Raw genomic sequence first — 15,255 nt, 5'->3', positions numbered from 1 at the left:
TTCTGCCCCAGCGAACATGGCTTTTTCTTGGGCATCTATAAAAACTAAGGCTTTTGTGCTTGCCCTTTCAGCCACTGCTAAATGATTGCTCCCATATTTTGTTGATGAGGCCTGGGGATTGGGCCCCTTGAATGATTTCCCGAGCTACATTCCAAAGCCCAATGAAGTCCCTTCTTATGTTTGGGGCAAGATGTTGAGGATCAGGGATTTTTCTGTCCTTTCCCTCCTCCTAGTGGGCAGGAAGCACGGAAGTGCTCTGGCTTACCACACTTGAAACAATTGCTCCTGGGGCCAAATAGAGCTTTCATTGCTTCCAACAGTAAATCAACATAATATGTTTGAGAGCCTATAGTCTCCTTCAAAGGCCTGTCTGGGGATACCCCCAAAAGAGTCTTTTTTTTAAAAAAATAACTTTTTATTGACAGAACCCATGCCAGGGTAATTTTTTACCACATTATCCCTTGCACTCACTTCTGTTCCGATTTTTCCCCTCCCTCCCTCCACCCCCTCCCCAGATGGCAAGCAGTCCTATATATGTTAAATAGGTTACAGTATATCCTAGATACAATATATGTGTGCAGAACTGAACAGTTCTCTTGTTGCACAGGAAGAATTGGATTCAGAAGGTAAAAATAACCTGGGAAGAAAAACAAAAATGCAAGTAGTTTACATTCATTTCCCATTGTTCTTCCTTTGGGTGTATCTGCTTCTGTCCATCCTTGATCAATTGAAACTGAGTTAGATCTCTTTGTCGAAGAAATCCACTTCCATCCGAATTGATCATCATGTAGTATTGTTGTTGAAGTATATAATCTCCTGGTCCTACTCATTTCACTCAGCATCAGTTCATGTAAGTCTCACCAATCTTCTCTGTATTCATCCTGCTGGTCATTTCTTACAGAACAATAATATTCCATAACATTCACATACCACAATTTACTCAAACATTCTCCAATTGATGGGCACCCATTCATTTTTCAGTTTCTAGCCACTACAAACAGGGCTGCCACAAACATTTTGGCACATACAGATCCCTTTCCCTTCTTTAGTATCCAAAAGAGTCTTTTTACAGTCTTTGTTACAGTTCTCCCTACCCAGTAGTTTAACAATATCAGCAGACTGTCCTCCTATAGTTCCATTTACAGCTGTCATAAGTCTGGCAAGGAAGTCACTGAAGGACTCATTGAATCCTTGTTAGATCTATGCAAAAGAAACGTTCCTATCTTTTGCAAAAGGAAGCCCTTTGAAGGCAAGCATGTTGGTATGTTTGCATGGAAAAAAACAGTTCTCTCCCTGAGTTTTCAGACCTGCTCCTGAGCAAATTTACATTATGCACTTGCTTTTCCACTGCCTGGAAATTACACTGTTTCCTGAAAGCTGTAGACCATGTTAAAAAATATCCTGGGTCTGGACAAATAGCAGCAAGAGTGCACCAATCATGTGGGGGCAGAACTGAATGTTGAACCTGTTCTAAAAGGCTTCTAACACATGCACCTATAAGGCCATGTTCCTTCAGAGTACTCCTAGACAAAGGAACATACTCTCATCCAGCCTGTCCTGCACTATTTGAATCTGGGATTTCCTGGATTTGCCTTTGAGATCTCTTGCTGGGGAGTAAGAAGTTGCCACTTTTGTGCCAGTTAAAAACGGGAGGCTTGGGGCAGCTAGGTGGCACAGTGAATTAGAGCACCAGCCCCTGAACTCAGGAGGACCTAGTTCAAATCTGGTTTCAGACACATAATACTTCCTAGCTGTGTGACCCTGGGCAAGTCACTTAACCCCAACTGCCTCCTCAGCAAAAAATAAAATAAAGAAGTGGGAGGCTGCTGCTGCTCTTGTCCTGGGGCAGTCTGGAGGTTCCTCTTTGATGTACAAAGAGGGCAATTCTTCAAAAATCTACCTGGATTTGAGCTTTACAAGATAAGGAAGACAATTCTTCAGGATGTTTGTATTTGAGCTGAGAAATATTTGATTGCTCGGAAGCAAGTAGGATCAGCCATGCACAATTTTAAAATGTTGTATACTTGGAAACAATGAAGAGGAAAAGCATCTGGTCCCATTGTGTTATAAAATTTTATTAACTATTATGCCCACGAATTGCCATTGTTTCATGTCTAAAGTTCCTTCAGAGAGAAACCAGGGAGATGTTTTTTGTATCACATTAAGGAACTCTGTAACTTGCTTTGAGGTGATAACAAGGCCCTTCTCTTTAACAAAGGCTTTTAAAACCTTTTCATATATTTTTCTACAGGGCTGTTTAACTTCTACTTGCCCCATTGTGTAAACTAAAAATAAAAATAGATGAGAGAAAATGCTAAGAAACTCACCCTATTCCCTACCCTGTGTGTCCGTCAAACTGTCCCAGGCAAGGGCTAATCTCTGTGTAAGGGGTATCCTGTATGTCCCTGTTCGTGGGTGCCAGTCTGTGAAATGCCAATGACAGGCCAGCTCTGTTGGCTTTTGCACAGACCATGAAAGCAAGAAAAGAGAAAAACATGGGTCTTGATGGTCAAGACAACTTTATTGTATCTGTGCTCTGCATATTTAAGCTTTAAAACCACAAAATTACTGAGGAAACATAAAGCAGATATATCAATTAGTGCACAAAGAGACAATGTTTTGGGTACTAGTAGAAACTAGGTGTTCTCTATAGAAACAGCTTCACCCCCTTGCCAACCTGATTATGGTACTTGCCCAACACACCTGTTCCCAATTCTTTTCAGTCTTTGCTGGTCTGCTGGCTGGCTCTTGGGGGGCTCAAAACCAGGCCAGGATGACCTCAAATCCTGCAGCTAAGCAGGTGTTGCTAGATAGGTGTCATTGCCTGGAGAAGCACAATGAGGCAATCACTGTCAACTGGTATATGCTACAATTGTGAATTTGTTTACTTTAAGCACAAGATCTTAGAAATTTATGTGCAGATATTGAAACATTACTGGAAATTTAATTCTGTATTTGATATGTTTTTAATTTAAAAAAATAAGTTATTAAAACAAAGTTCTGATAACTTACCTTAAGAGGTACTTGTCTAAAGCAGCTTTATCCTATCACTCACTAGTTCATGCACTTGAGCACTAGAGTGAGTCAAGATCTCTTAGTAAAGTGGTTCCTGAAAGCTCCCATTGATGTGAGGGACTTGGTTCTAAAGGGCAGAGAGCAGTTACATGGATTCTGAGGAGGGGGACCAACCTGAAGGCCTAGGTAACAAGGATGTCCTGGTGGAAGAAAAGCATCTGGCCTGGGGTGAGAAAGCTTCAATAGTTTGAAATAAAAAGGGACTGAATGGGGGGAGATTTCTCAGAGGCTGGAGGACCCTAGGCCTAAGGTTCAGCAAGTCACTTGATCCTTATTCTCAGAGGGTTCTAGGGCAGGAAAGATCAGACCCTCAGTCTAAGTTTCAGGAAGTCATATGATCCACGGGGAAGTAGACAGCATAGGTGACCATTAGTCAATGGTTACTTCCTTTTCTGTCCATCCAATGAAGCCATGTCTTTTGCTATTTAATCCATTCCCTTTGTTGAGTTTGGATCTACAGGCCATGCTGGGCTGATCAGTTAGTGTACTTAGACCTCTCTCTCTTTTTTTATTAAAGCTTTTTATTTTCAAATCATATGCAAGGATAATTTTTAACATTTACCTTTGCAAAACCTTGTATTCCAATTTCTCCCCCTTTCTTTTAATTCTCTTCCCCTATATGGCAAGTAATACTATTATATATTAAAGAGAATGAAAATATGTTAAATCCAATACATGTATACATAACATATTTATATAATTATCTTGCTGCACAAGAAAAATCAGATCAAAAAGGAAAAAAATAAAATAAAATGCAAGCAAAAACAACAAAAAGTAAAAATACTGTGCTGTGTCTAAAATGGATAAAGATCTTTATCCCATCAAACATTAAAAGGCAATGATTACACTTGAGATCTAAGATATAAGACCTTTATCCTATCAAACATTAAGAGGGAATGGTTATAACTTGAGGCACTGAATAGGACAATTAGGGAAACTGGTCAGGACATTAAAAGGGAACTGGGACAACATTCCACACTCTCTTCTGACTAGCCTCTGTAGTGGCAAGGAACTGGAAAGTGAGTGGATATCCATCAGTTGGGAAATGGTTGAATAAGTTATGGTATATGAATGTTCTGTAAGAAATGACTAGCAGGATGAATAGAGAAAGACCTGGAGAGACTTACATGAACTGATGCTGAGTGAAATGAGCAGAACCAGATTATACATGGCAACAAGATTATATGATGATCCATTGTTTTTTTTTTTTTTTTAATTGGAAGTGGTGGGCAGAGTTGTTCACCCTCCCTGTAGATATCCAATGTGGCTGTAGAAAATCCCTTTTTCCCTGTACTTAAATAGCCAATCTGTCATTCTTCTTAGAGAACTGATGTGCTTCAAGGAACTGAAAGGGTTAAAAAAAAACTTGCCAGCGGTTTTAAAATGCCCAATACATAGAAAAATTCTAAATTGCTATTGAATCCATAACAGAAACATGTTCAAAAGGACAAAGGCAAAAACTATTATTCTCAGAGTCCTTTTAAATAATGGTACACCTTTAAGATGACTCAATACAATTAATTAAAACTCATACAGAATATCCTATTTCCACATAAAAGAACCTTTCAGATTTAACATTAATAATCTCTTCATTCTTAAAAAATTATTAAACTTTTGGAAATAACCCTATCAATTATAAGATCAGATTAAAATTCTGCTCTAGGTTTTTTATTATCATATTCCTTAAACAAGGAGACCATTATACACTTCGATAAACATTCGATAATTTTCTGAAGATAAGTGGGATACCTTAGTAGAAATAAATTGCTTTCAGAAAATGTATGGTTCCAACAAATCTTGTAGAGCAGCTATAGACTTGAAAAATAAAAATAAAACATTCACTTATTAACACCATGTAAATGTAAGCTGTTCCTTTAAACAGTATAAGCAATTAATGTTTCAATAAGCAAGGAGTTGCAGTTTGTTAAAAAGCAGCTGAGCCATACTTAATGGGAGAAGAGGGGAATGAGATTGTCACCTGACAAGGCCCTTTCCACTTGGCCGCTCTTCCTCCCCATTCCACATGGCATTTCTCCCAACTCCACCAAGTTTCCCGACCCCCACTTCTCACAGCTAACCCTTTTAGGGTGCCAAATCCCCTAGGATTCAATCTGCCAGTTAAAAACAGACCCCAACCTCATGAAGTATCTCCTTTCCCCTAGCAAATGGCAAGTTCACTAGGAGCTTACACATTTTCTGTCCCCTATTTTTAACACATCATTTTTCTCTCTCTTTCTTCCTCCTTTGCTCACACCATCTCTTCCCCTGTCCCATCTCTATCTCCTCCAGATACCTACATGCATTATTCCTTCTCCATTGTACTTTAAACTCACTCCCAAACCATACCCCTTCTAACTAAATGCTCCATTTAAACTATTAATTGCTTTTGAAAATCAATCTTTCTTGTCCCTTGTCTTCAAATCACTCTTTTGTAACTTTAAAATTTAAGATTCCAATTAAATAACTTTGAATTAAGTTTCATAAAACTTATACATATATCCAGTAAAGCTGACAAAATTTAAAGCATAACTCATAATTTACAAATTACCCAATTCTTCTAGAAATATACCCTCTAAGTAGGGAGATACAAGCTCACCTAAGGTAAGCTATCAGTACTTTGTTTTAAAAACCTATGTTTCAACTTAAAATCCAATCAAATACAGCCTTAAATTCCCAATAATATAAAACTGCTTATATCAAATAATGAATTTCACTACAGTGATTAAATATAGTTTCTTTCTCTCCCTCTGGCCCCATGTGATCTGCTGCAGTTTGGGAATGAGGAAAGAAAAGAATCTTCACTCTCTGCATGATCCTCCCCAATTTAATTGAATTGCTTTGGAATTTTGAAATGACCAATTGCTAAATTCCCCAACCATTATTCCCAATGACCTTTCTATTTGGCCAACTTTGGCCAGAGTTGAAATCTACAGGAAAGCCAGACCTTTCTTTTTCTTTTTGTTCTCTAACAAATTCTAGCTCACAGAACAAATCTGAAAAAGACACTGTGCACAGACACACACACACACACACACACACAAAAGTTACATGGAAGAGACCACGCTTTCCCCACTTTCCCACATCCAATTGAAATGACCAAGTGCCCTTTTTTTTCTTTCCTCTGAAGATCTGAATTGGAGTGCCCCCTCTCAGAGCGTCCAATCTCATCTCCTGGTCTCCAGCAAATGCACAGTTGACCCTCCCAGGGTGGCTTGGCAGACCAGGTTCAGAAGGAATTCCATATCTTCCTAGCCAATCAGAGCGCCTTCATCCTGTGCCATTAATGGAACCCCTTTTCTTGGCCCTCACCTCTTAATCTGGATCACCCAAGGCTTGATGATCCCAGGGCCCACAAAGACAGTTCAAGGGTCCACTATTGAAGTCATCCTCAAAGATTTGTGTGTCTTCTCTTTGTATCTGAGTGTCTCTCCTAGCCCATCCTTTTCAGAGAGGGAGGCTGGGAGTCTGATCTCAAGGTCAGTCAGAGAATCCAACCTAGGGCCTACCTTGAATCGGGATCCCAGCCATCTCTCTGGGAATTCACAGATCCCGGATGAGCCCCCATGAACTGTGTGGGACCGAGCTAGACCCCTTTCCCAAATTAATCAAAGACATCTTCAAGTACAAAGAGAAAGCATTGATTTAGTCCATGCAGAGAGAGGCCCAGACATACCTGGGAGCCATGCCAACTCCACCATGTGATCCTGGAACCTGGGCAGCTTCTGCCTTGTCCAGGACTTCAAAGCAAAAGACCTAAGCCTTCTCATTGAATAGACTAAAGGGATGTAACCATCTTTGACCAATGGTCACTAATGTTGTCTGCTTCCTGTGGGTCACATCACTTCACTAACTTCCTGTATCCCAGGGTTCAAAGCTGGGAATAGGGGTCATGTGACTACCTGGAACCGAGGTTCAAATGGGTATAGGGATCTTGTGACTTGGGCCTAGTCTCATAAACTTAAGAAACTTTTACATCCAATCAGTCCCATTTACTATGATAAAAATTCCTATCCATTCACAGAAAGGAATACAAATCTGAATACAGATCAAAGAATTTTCTATTTCTCTCTTTATCTCTCTATTTTTAACTTAATTTCTCTTCAGCCTTTTTATTTTCATTAGGGTGGAAGATCTAAGTTTTTTTTTCCCCCCCAAATGCTTTGGATAATTTCAAAAGTGGTTTCTGAATTGTGAATGGGAATCAGAGAAAGAACCAACAAAACAATGTAGCATAGGTAAAATATCAAATAAATAAAAATTAAAGAAAAAAGGGATAGTATACTTTTGTTCTTTGGAGGTCATAATAGTAACTTTGCATTTCAATTAGTAAAACTCAACTGAATGGGAATGTGAGAAACCAGAGTGCAAAGAGTTTAGATGAGAGAGAAAGGGAAAAGACTAAGTGAAAGCCACAATAAATAAACATTTATTAATTATCTACTGTGGGCCAAACTCCATAGTAAGTGCTGGGGATACATAGAATGGCCCAAGCAGGGCTTTGGACTAGAGGAGCTTTCTGTCTAAGAAGGTGACTTCACACAAACAACTCTGTATAAATAAATGCTTTACTACAGAAATTAGAATTAATTAAGTTGTCTCTTGGGCTACATCCAAGTAGGAAACGAGGGAGAGCTATGCAAGAGCACATTGACAAAGGTCCCGTGCTCCTCCAAAGACCAGGAATAACTCTTGGTAGATCATAATCCCTGGGCTGTTGCCAACTTTCCCACGAACAAATGTGTCTTGATCTCTTCCCCTTTTCTCATACAGACCCTTCTTCATTCAAAGACATGGTCCGTGAAAAGCAGAGCCTGTTCCAACAGGCAAAAGCACTAATTCCCCAAGGTCATCCTCACTGTGTTGACCCCTTGAACTACAAGGCTATAAAAGTGTCTTAGCATTAAAGGCCAGGCAGAAGTCATTCTGGTTCAGTCCATAAATAAGTCAGAGGAGAAGAGGAAGCCTTCTTCATAGGTAAAAAAATCTGAGTTTTGCTGTTACTCCTCTGACTCTGGCAGTGCCTTGCTTAATGCTATTACCTTGTCTACCTATGTATCTCCATGACATACAAGAAGCCTTTTCTAGCGCTGCTTCCACCAGGATCCTCCATCATGCCTTGGGCAGAGAAAACAAAGATTCCCATCAGATGGACCCCAAACCCTCCACCCAAAACCCCCAAGATGGCAAATACAGAGACAGAGGATGCTATTGAGGCTTTGTTGTAAAAAAAAAAAAAAAAAAAAAAAAAAGATTGGCCTGCAGAAGTTTTTAGGATGAAGTTTTAGAATAATTTGATTTCCCCAAGAAATTGAATAACTTTGTGCGTCAGAGGAAATATAGATGGCTTAATATCTATAACTTGAGGAGGGAAAGGAGAAAAAGAAAAAATTCCAATACTACCTCAACAAAATCCTGCGTGGAAAATGCAAAGGAATATTAGTGCCAAAGTTTCAACCTCCAGATCAGAAAGAAACAAACAGAAAAAACAATTCAAATATGTTGGAGCTACAACTGGAACTGAAGACAACATATCAGCAGCCCCAATAAAAGACTGGAAATATATCTACCAAGTGTTGATTCTGAGAGGGCAGAGCAGACAGCAGGGGAGGAGAAAGGAGAAAAAGAAGGAAGCATGGAGCAAGACTAACTGAAGGAAGGAGAGAAGATAGAAAGGATGGAGATAAAATTGGAGGTAGCAAAACGAGAGAGACAAGAAGAGGAAGAAGCAGAGAGCAAGAGAACTTATACTGGAAAGTTTTCATATCATACAGTATTTGTTTTAAAATTTATTTTTTCAACTCATTTCAATAGTATTTTTCCAAGTACATGTAAAGAGAATTTTCAACCTTTATTCTTGTCAAACTGTGTATTTTCAATGTTTCTCCTTTATTCCCTTAACCCCACTGTCCCCAAGATAGTAAGGAATATAATAAAAGTTAAATAATTCCAATTCTTTTAAGCACATAATCACATTTCTCCTGTTGTGCAAGAAAAAATCAGATCACATGGCAAAAAACCACAACAAAGAAAAAAAAACAAAAATCTGTGTTGGACAGGGTGCTAGAACCCCTGAGCCAAATTGGCTCCTCAGAGGCATCTCTAGATAACAAAGAGAATGCATTCTGCCCTTGCAAAGAGCAATCCAAACTATGCCCAAAGAGCTATCAAACTGTGCATACCCTTTGACCCAGTAGTATTTATATTGGGTTTATATCCCAAAGACATCTTACAGGAATGGAAGAGACCCACAATGCAAAAATGTTTGTGGCAACCCTTTTTGTAGTGGTTAGGAACTGGACACCGAGTGGATGCCCATCAGTTGGAGAATGGCTGAATAAGTTGTGGTCTATGAATGTTATGGAGTATTATATGGAATATGATTTCAGAGAGATCTGGAGAGACTTGCTTGAACAAATGCTGAGTGAAATGAGCAGAACCAGGAGATCATTGACCACAGCAACATCAATATTATATGATATATTCTGATTTATTCTGATGGATGTGATGTTTTTCAACAATGACATGACTCAGGCCAGTTCCAATGGTCTTTTGATGGAGAGAGTCATTTATGTCCAGAAAAGAGGGCTGTGAGAATTGAGTGTGGATCACAACATAGCATTTTCACTCTGTTGTTTACTTGCATTTTATTTTCTTTTTTTCCTCATTGATCCAATATTTCTTGTGCAGCAAGATAATTGTATAAATATGCATATATTGGATTTAACAAATATTTTCTCCATGTATGACATATATAGGATTACTTGCCATGTAGTGGAGGGAATGGGGGGGTATAGGAGAGGGAATGAGGGGAAATTGGAACACAAGGTTTTGCAAGGGTAAATGTTGACAATTGTGTTTGCATATGATTTGAAAATAAAAAAGCTTTATTTAAAAAAAAAGAGAAAGAGAGATCTAAGTACACCAACTGAGCAGACCAGCATGACCTGTGGCCCAAGGCCACAGGGAATGGATTAAATAGCAAAAGACTTGGGTTCATTGGTTGGATTTAAAAAGAAGTAATCACTGACCAATGGTCACCTATTCTGTCTACTTCCCTTAGGTAATGTGACTTTCTGAAACTTAGGCCTTTGAGAAATCCCCTTCCTCACCCCCCCCCCAGCCCATTCAGTCCCTATTTCAGACCTTTGAAGCTTTCTCATGCATTTCTTGCACCAGGACATCCTTGTCACCTAGGCCTTCAGACTGGCCCCTCTCCTCAGGATCCACTGTTAACCTGCCCTCTCCCCTTCAGAACCAACCCCTGCACATCAGTGGGAGCTTTCAGGAACAACTTTAGCTAAGAAATCTTGACCCATTCTAGTGCTTAAGTGTGTGAGCAAGTGGGTGGTAGGATAAAGCTGCTTAAGGCAAGGAGCAGGAGTTAGAGATCCTGCTCCCACCAGCTCCTCCTCCCCTCCCCCATCTTGGAAAATAAAAATCTTTAATTAAAAAAGATCCAGGTATACCAGCTGAGAAGCTCAGCTTGACTTGTGGCCCAAGGTCAAAGGGAATGGATTAAATAGGAGAAGACTTAGATTCATTTGATAGACTGAAAAGTAACCACTGACCAATGGTCACCTATGCTGTCTACTTCCCTTGGGTCACAAGACTTTCTAAAACTCAGGCCTAGGGTCCTACAGCCTTTGAGAATTCCCTCTCCCCCCCCCCCCCCCCAGCCCATTCAGTCCCTCTTTATTTCAGACCTTTGAAGCTTTCTCACCCCAGTCTGGATACATTTCTTCCACCAGGACATCCTTGTTGCCTAGGCCTTCACACTGGTCCCCCTCCTCAGTATCCATGTAATCTGCCCTCTCTCCTTCAGAACCAACCCCAGCCCATCAGTTGGAGCTTTCAGGAACCATTTCACTAAAAGATCTTGATTCACTCTAGTGCTTAAGTGCATGAGCAAGCTGGTGATAGGGTAAAGATGCTGAAGACAAGGAGCAGGAGTCAGAGATCTTGCTCCCACCAGCTCCCACCCTCTGTCTTGGAAACACCATCATCACAGAGCCACAAGTGCCATCTGGCAGCCAGTGTCATCCACGGAACTCCAGCACTGTCCAGGCCCAGAGGCCTCAGGGCTGTTAATCCATCTCAAGCAGGACAGACTCTATTTGGTACTCTATTTGGACCAAAGGGATAAAGGTCTCACCACCTGGAGCTGCTGCAGGCTGACAAGGGATGAGGGGCTGGCCCTGCCCCATGGGGTCCAGACTGAGGAGGGGAGACCATGACTTATAGGGAGCATCAGCAGCAGGGGGGCTGAGTGCACGAATCGGTTGTCAGGAGATGTCAGGTTGTCCACTTACTTGGAATTTCATGGCTTGGAGTCTGGGAGAAGCAACTCTCACAAGTAGATTGCAAATGCAAAGACCAAATATGAGTAAAAGCATAAAAGTAGAGTTAATATGGGGATTACTAGGGACAGTAACCAAGAATCCCATCCAGAAGGCGGCTGGGGGAAAATGAGGCTCTCATGAATGTTCTCTTTTAAATAGCTTTCCTAGGATAGCAATGTTTTCCCCAAATTCTCTTGTTTTCTCAAAGGAGTAGGTGCAATGGGTAGAACTTCTGCCCTTCAGTGAGTATGATTTGTCCCAGCAAAATCCCTAGAGCCTTTCAAGGGAAGGTTTACCCAATTAGTACAGGTGTTAACAAAACCAAAAGCAGGTTGAAGTCCCTTCAAGGGGCATATGTGCAGGCCCTTTTCAGAATTTACTTGCCTGGAAGCCATATGAGAGAATGCAGGAGTTGGGGAATTAAAGTTGCCAAGGTCAGGGGCAGACAATCAGCAACATGGACAGCTGAAGTGTGAGCCTGCTTCCTTTCACCTTAAACAGAAACCTCTCTGGGTCCACGGATAGCTGCCGTTAATCATTTCTCCACACACTTAATGAAGAATTGTTTGACAGTCAAAAATTCCTTTCTTTTCCCTCCATATAACCCCCATGATCACGCAAAACATGAGAAACGTGTGTGGAATGGAGAGATAAGGTGAAGAACTTACAGGAATGTTTAAATTCTTTTTCTGAATTTTATCTTTTTTTTTATTTCTATGTCTCTGTGACCTATATAATAAGTATGGTGTGGGCTAGCCACTATTTACTTAACCAGAGATGATAACGTTTATCCTTGTTCAATGTTATCATTATTTAGATTATTAATGCTATCAGCTCAGTAATCTGAAGTTTGAAGGTCTGATGGATGATTCCTCTCTGAACCAGGGAAACTGAAAGCATTCTGTTCTAATCTGCTTTTGGCACCATTATTTAACATTCAATTAGGGGAAAGGGCACCTATTTCTCAATGCTCCCCAACTTATGATGTAATCCTTTGTAACAGAACCTACAAAATCTGTATATATTTACTACTTCTTTAGCCCTCCTACCACGAGCTTTCTCTTTCTTATCTCGTGATGGAACGGCTCATCCTCCGGAGCTTTAATAAACAACCTTTCTGTTTTCTATTTTGAGTGATCTCTTAGTAGTCATTTTGGGTAAGGGTCTTCAAATGCATTTTGAAGTCAGTATAGCTCTTTGATAAGTAAGCAAGGGATCTAGGATTGGAATTCCAGAGACCCCAAGGACCTGGCCCTACTTTCCATTTGCTTCCTTTCAATGAACAAAGGGAAAATCAAATATTTGTATCTATTTTATATCTTCCTCTGATCACTTGCTCTGATTACAGATATTTGCTACAAGAGGAAAAATCAGGGACATGTTTTACTTGAAGCAGTTTTATTTCAGGTAACTGTCCTAATTTTTAACAATTCCACCTTAAGTTAGACTAAGGAATAATCTGGTGGGATCTCATTCAAAAAACACCACTGGAAAATTGTGTCAGAAGGATCCTACCTTCAGCAGAGGCCAAGACTGTCCTAATTTGTTCCCAGATACTAACTTCCGCTTGTAACAACTTCTGAGTAGCTTACGGCATATTCCTTTCAGATGGTGGAGCACTGGTTTGATGATCTATACAGACAGTCATATCTGAATTTAAAACTCCAAATATAAAAGTCCCAAGAGATTTTATCTCCTACAGCAATTATCATTAACCAACGCTTCAGATGAACCTAGCTCTCAAGGATCACAGTAAGAGATTCATCCTAGAAATTCACAGCTTATACAGCTTAACTTTCATATCTAAGTAGATGGTTCTAAGTTCAACATTTCACAGATCATTTTAATACCCAGTACATAGAAAAATTCTAAATTACATATTGTCCACAACAGAAACATTTTCAAAGGGACAGATGAAAAACTGTTATTCTTAAGAGTCCCTTTAAATAATGGTACAACTTTTAGATTTCTCAATACAATCAATTAAAACTCATACAGAATATCCTAATTCCACACCATAAAAAAAAAAAAAAATCTGAAAGATTCTTAACACTTAGCATTAATAATTTCTTCATTCTTAAAAATACCAATTAAACTTTGGAAATAACCCTATAAAATTATAGATCATGTTTCTTATCATATTCCTTAAACAAGGGGATCATTATGCACCTGTTCCAACAGGCAAAAGCATTTTTTTTTTCAGAAGTCCCCATCACCGTGTTGAACCTTTGAACCACAACATTGTAAAAGTGTCAGATCTCAAGGGCCAGGACAACATCGTTCCAAGGCCAGGTATCACTCTTGGTAGACTCCACAAGAAGAAAAGGAGCCCGTATCCACAAGCAAAAGCATTTTTATTCAGAATTCCCCATTGTTCTATCAAACACTTAAACTACAAGACTATAAAAGTAAATAAGCCAAAGGAGGAGGGGGAGAGTCATTAGTTTTGTGATTCCTCCTCTGATTCTGGCAGTGTCTTGCTTAATGCTACAACCTTGTCCACCTGTGTATCTCCATGACATATGGGGAAAGCACTGTAGCCTTTTCTAGTGCTGCTCCCAATGGGATCCTCCAATTTTCCTTTCGTAGAGAAAACATGGATTCGTATCAGACTATCCGCAAATCTTCCACCCAAGCCCCCAAAATGGCAGATACAGAGACAAAGGACCTTACTGAGGCTTTCTTTGCAAAAGATTGGTCTGCGGAGATTTTTAGGATGAAGCTTTAGAATAGCTTGATTTCCCCCAGAAATGGAATAATTTTGTGACTCAGAATTAAAAAAAAATCTAATACCCCCTCAACAAAATCTTTTGTAGAAAAAAACGCAGAGGAATATTTGTGCCAAATTTTGAAATCCCCAGATCAAAAAGAAAATCTTGAAAGAAACAAAACAGAAAAAACAATTCAAATATGTTGGAAATACAATTGGAATTGAAGAAGGCACATCTGCAGCCCCAGGAAAGACTGGAAATATATCTACCTAGTGTTAATTATTAGTGTGTGTGTGTGTGTGTGTGTGTGTGTGTGTGTGTGTGTAAATAATACATGGGAGGAGAAAGGAGAGAAAGAGAGAAGGAAGCATGGAGTGAGACCAACTGAAGGAAGGAAAGAAAACAGAAAAAGGAAAAAAGATTGACATAAAATTGGAGGGAGCAAAAACAGAGACAAGCAGAGGGGGAAACAGAAATAGAGTAAGAGAACGTACATTGGAAAGTTTTTATATCATACAGTATTTGTTTTAAAATTTATTTTTTCAACTTATTTCATTAGTATTTTTTCCAAATACATGTAAGGAGAGTTTCCAATCTTCATTTTTGTCAAAATTTGTGTTCTCAGTGTTTGCCCTTCTCTCCCTTAACCAACCCCACCCTCTTCAAGACAGCAAACAATCTAATAAAAGTTCATTGTAATTCTTTTAAGCACATAATCACATTTCTCACGTTCTGCAGGAAAAAATCAGATCATGTAGCTAAAAACCACAACAAAGGAAAAACAGGAATCTGTGTTGGACAGGGTGCTAGAACCCCTGAGCCAAATTGGCTCCTTGGAAGCAGCATCTCCAGATACAAAGAGAGTGTATTCTGTCCTTGAAAAGAGAGGTTCAAATTATGCCCCAAAAGTTATCAAACGGTGCATATTCTTTGACTCAGAAGTGTTTATACTGGGCTTATGTCCCAAAGAGATCTCAAAGGAGGGAAAGGGACCTGTATGTGCAAGAAAGTTTGTGGCAGAAACTGGAAACTGAATGGATGCCCATCATTGGAGAATGGCTGAATAAGTAATGGTATATGAATGTTATGGAATATTTTTTTCTGTAAAAAATGACCAGTAGAATAATTTC

This window comes from Sarcophilus harrisii, chromosome 5 (genome assembly GCF_902635505.1).
Source record: "Sarcophilus harrisii chromosome 5, mSarHar1.11, whole genome shotgun sequence".
In the NCBI taxonomy this organism is placed as follows: Eukaryota; Metazoa; Chordata; class Mammalia; order Dasyuromorphia; family Dasyuridae; genus Sarcophilus; species Sarcophilus harrisii.
Note: the sequence above shows the minus strand (reverse complement) of the source record.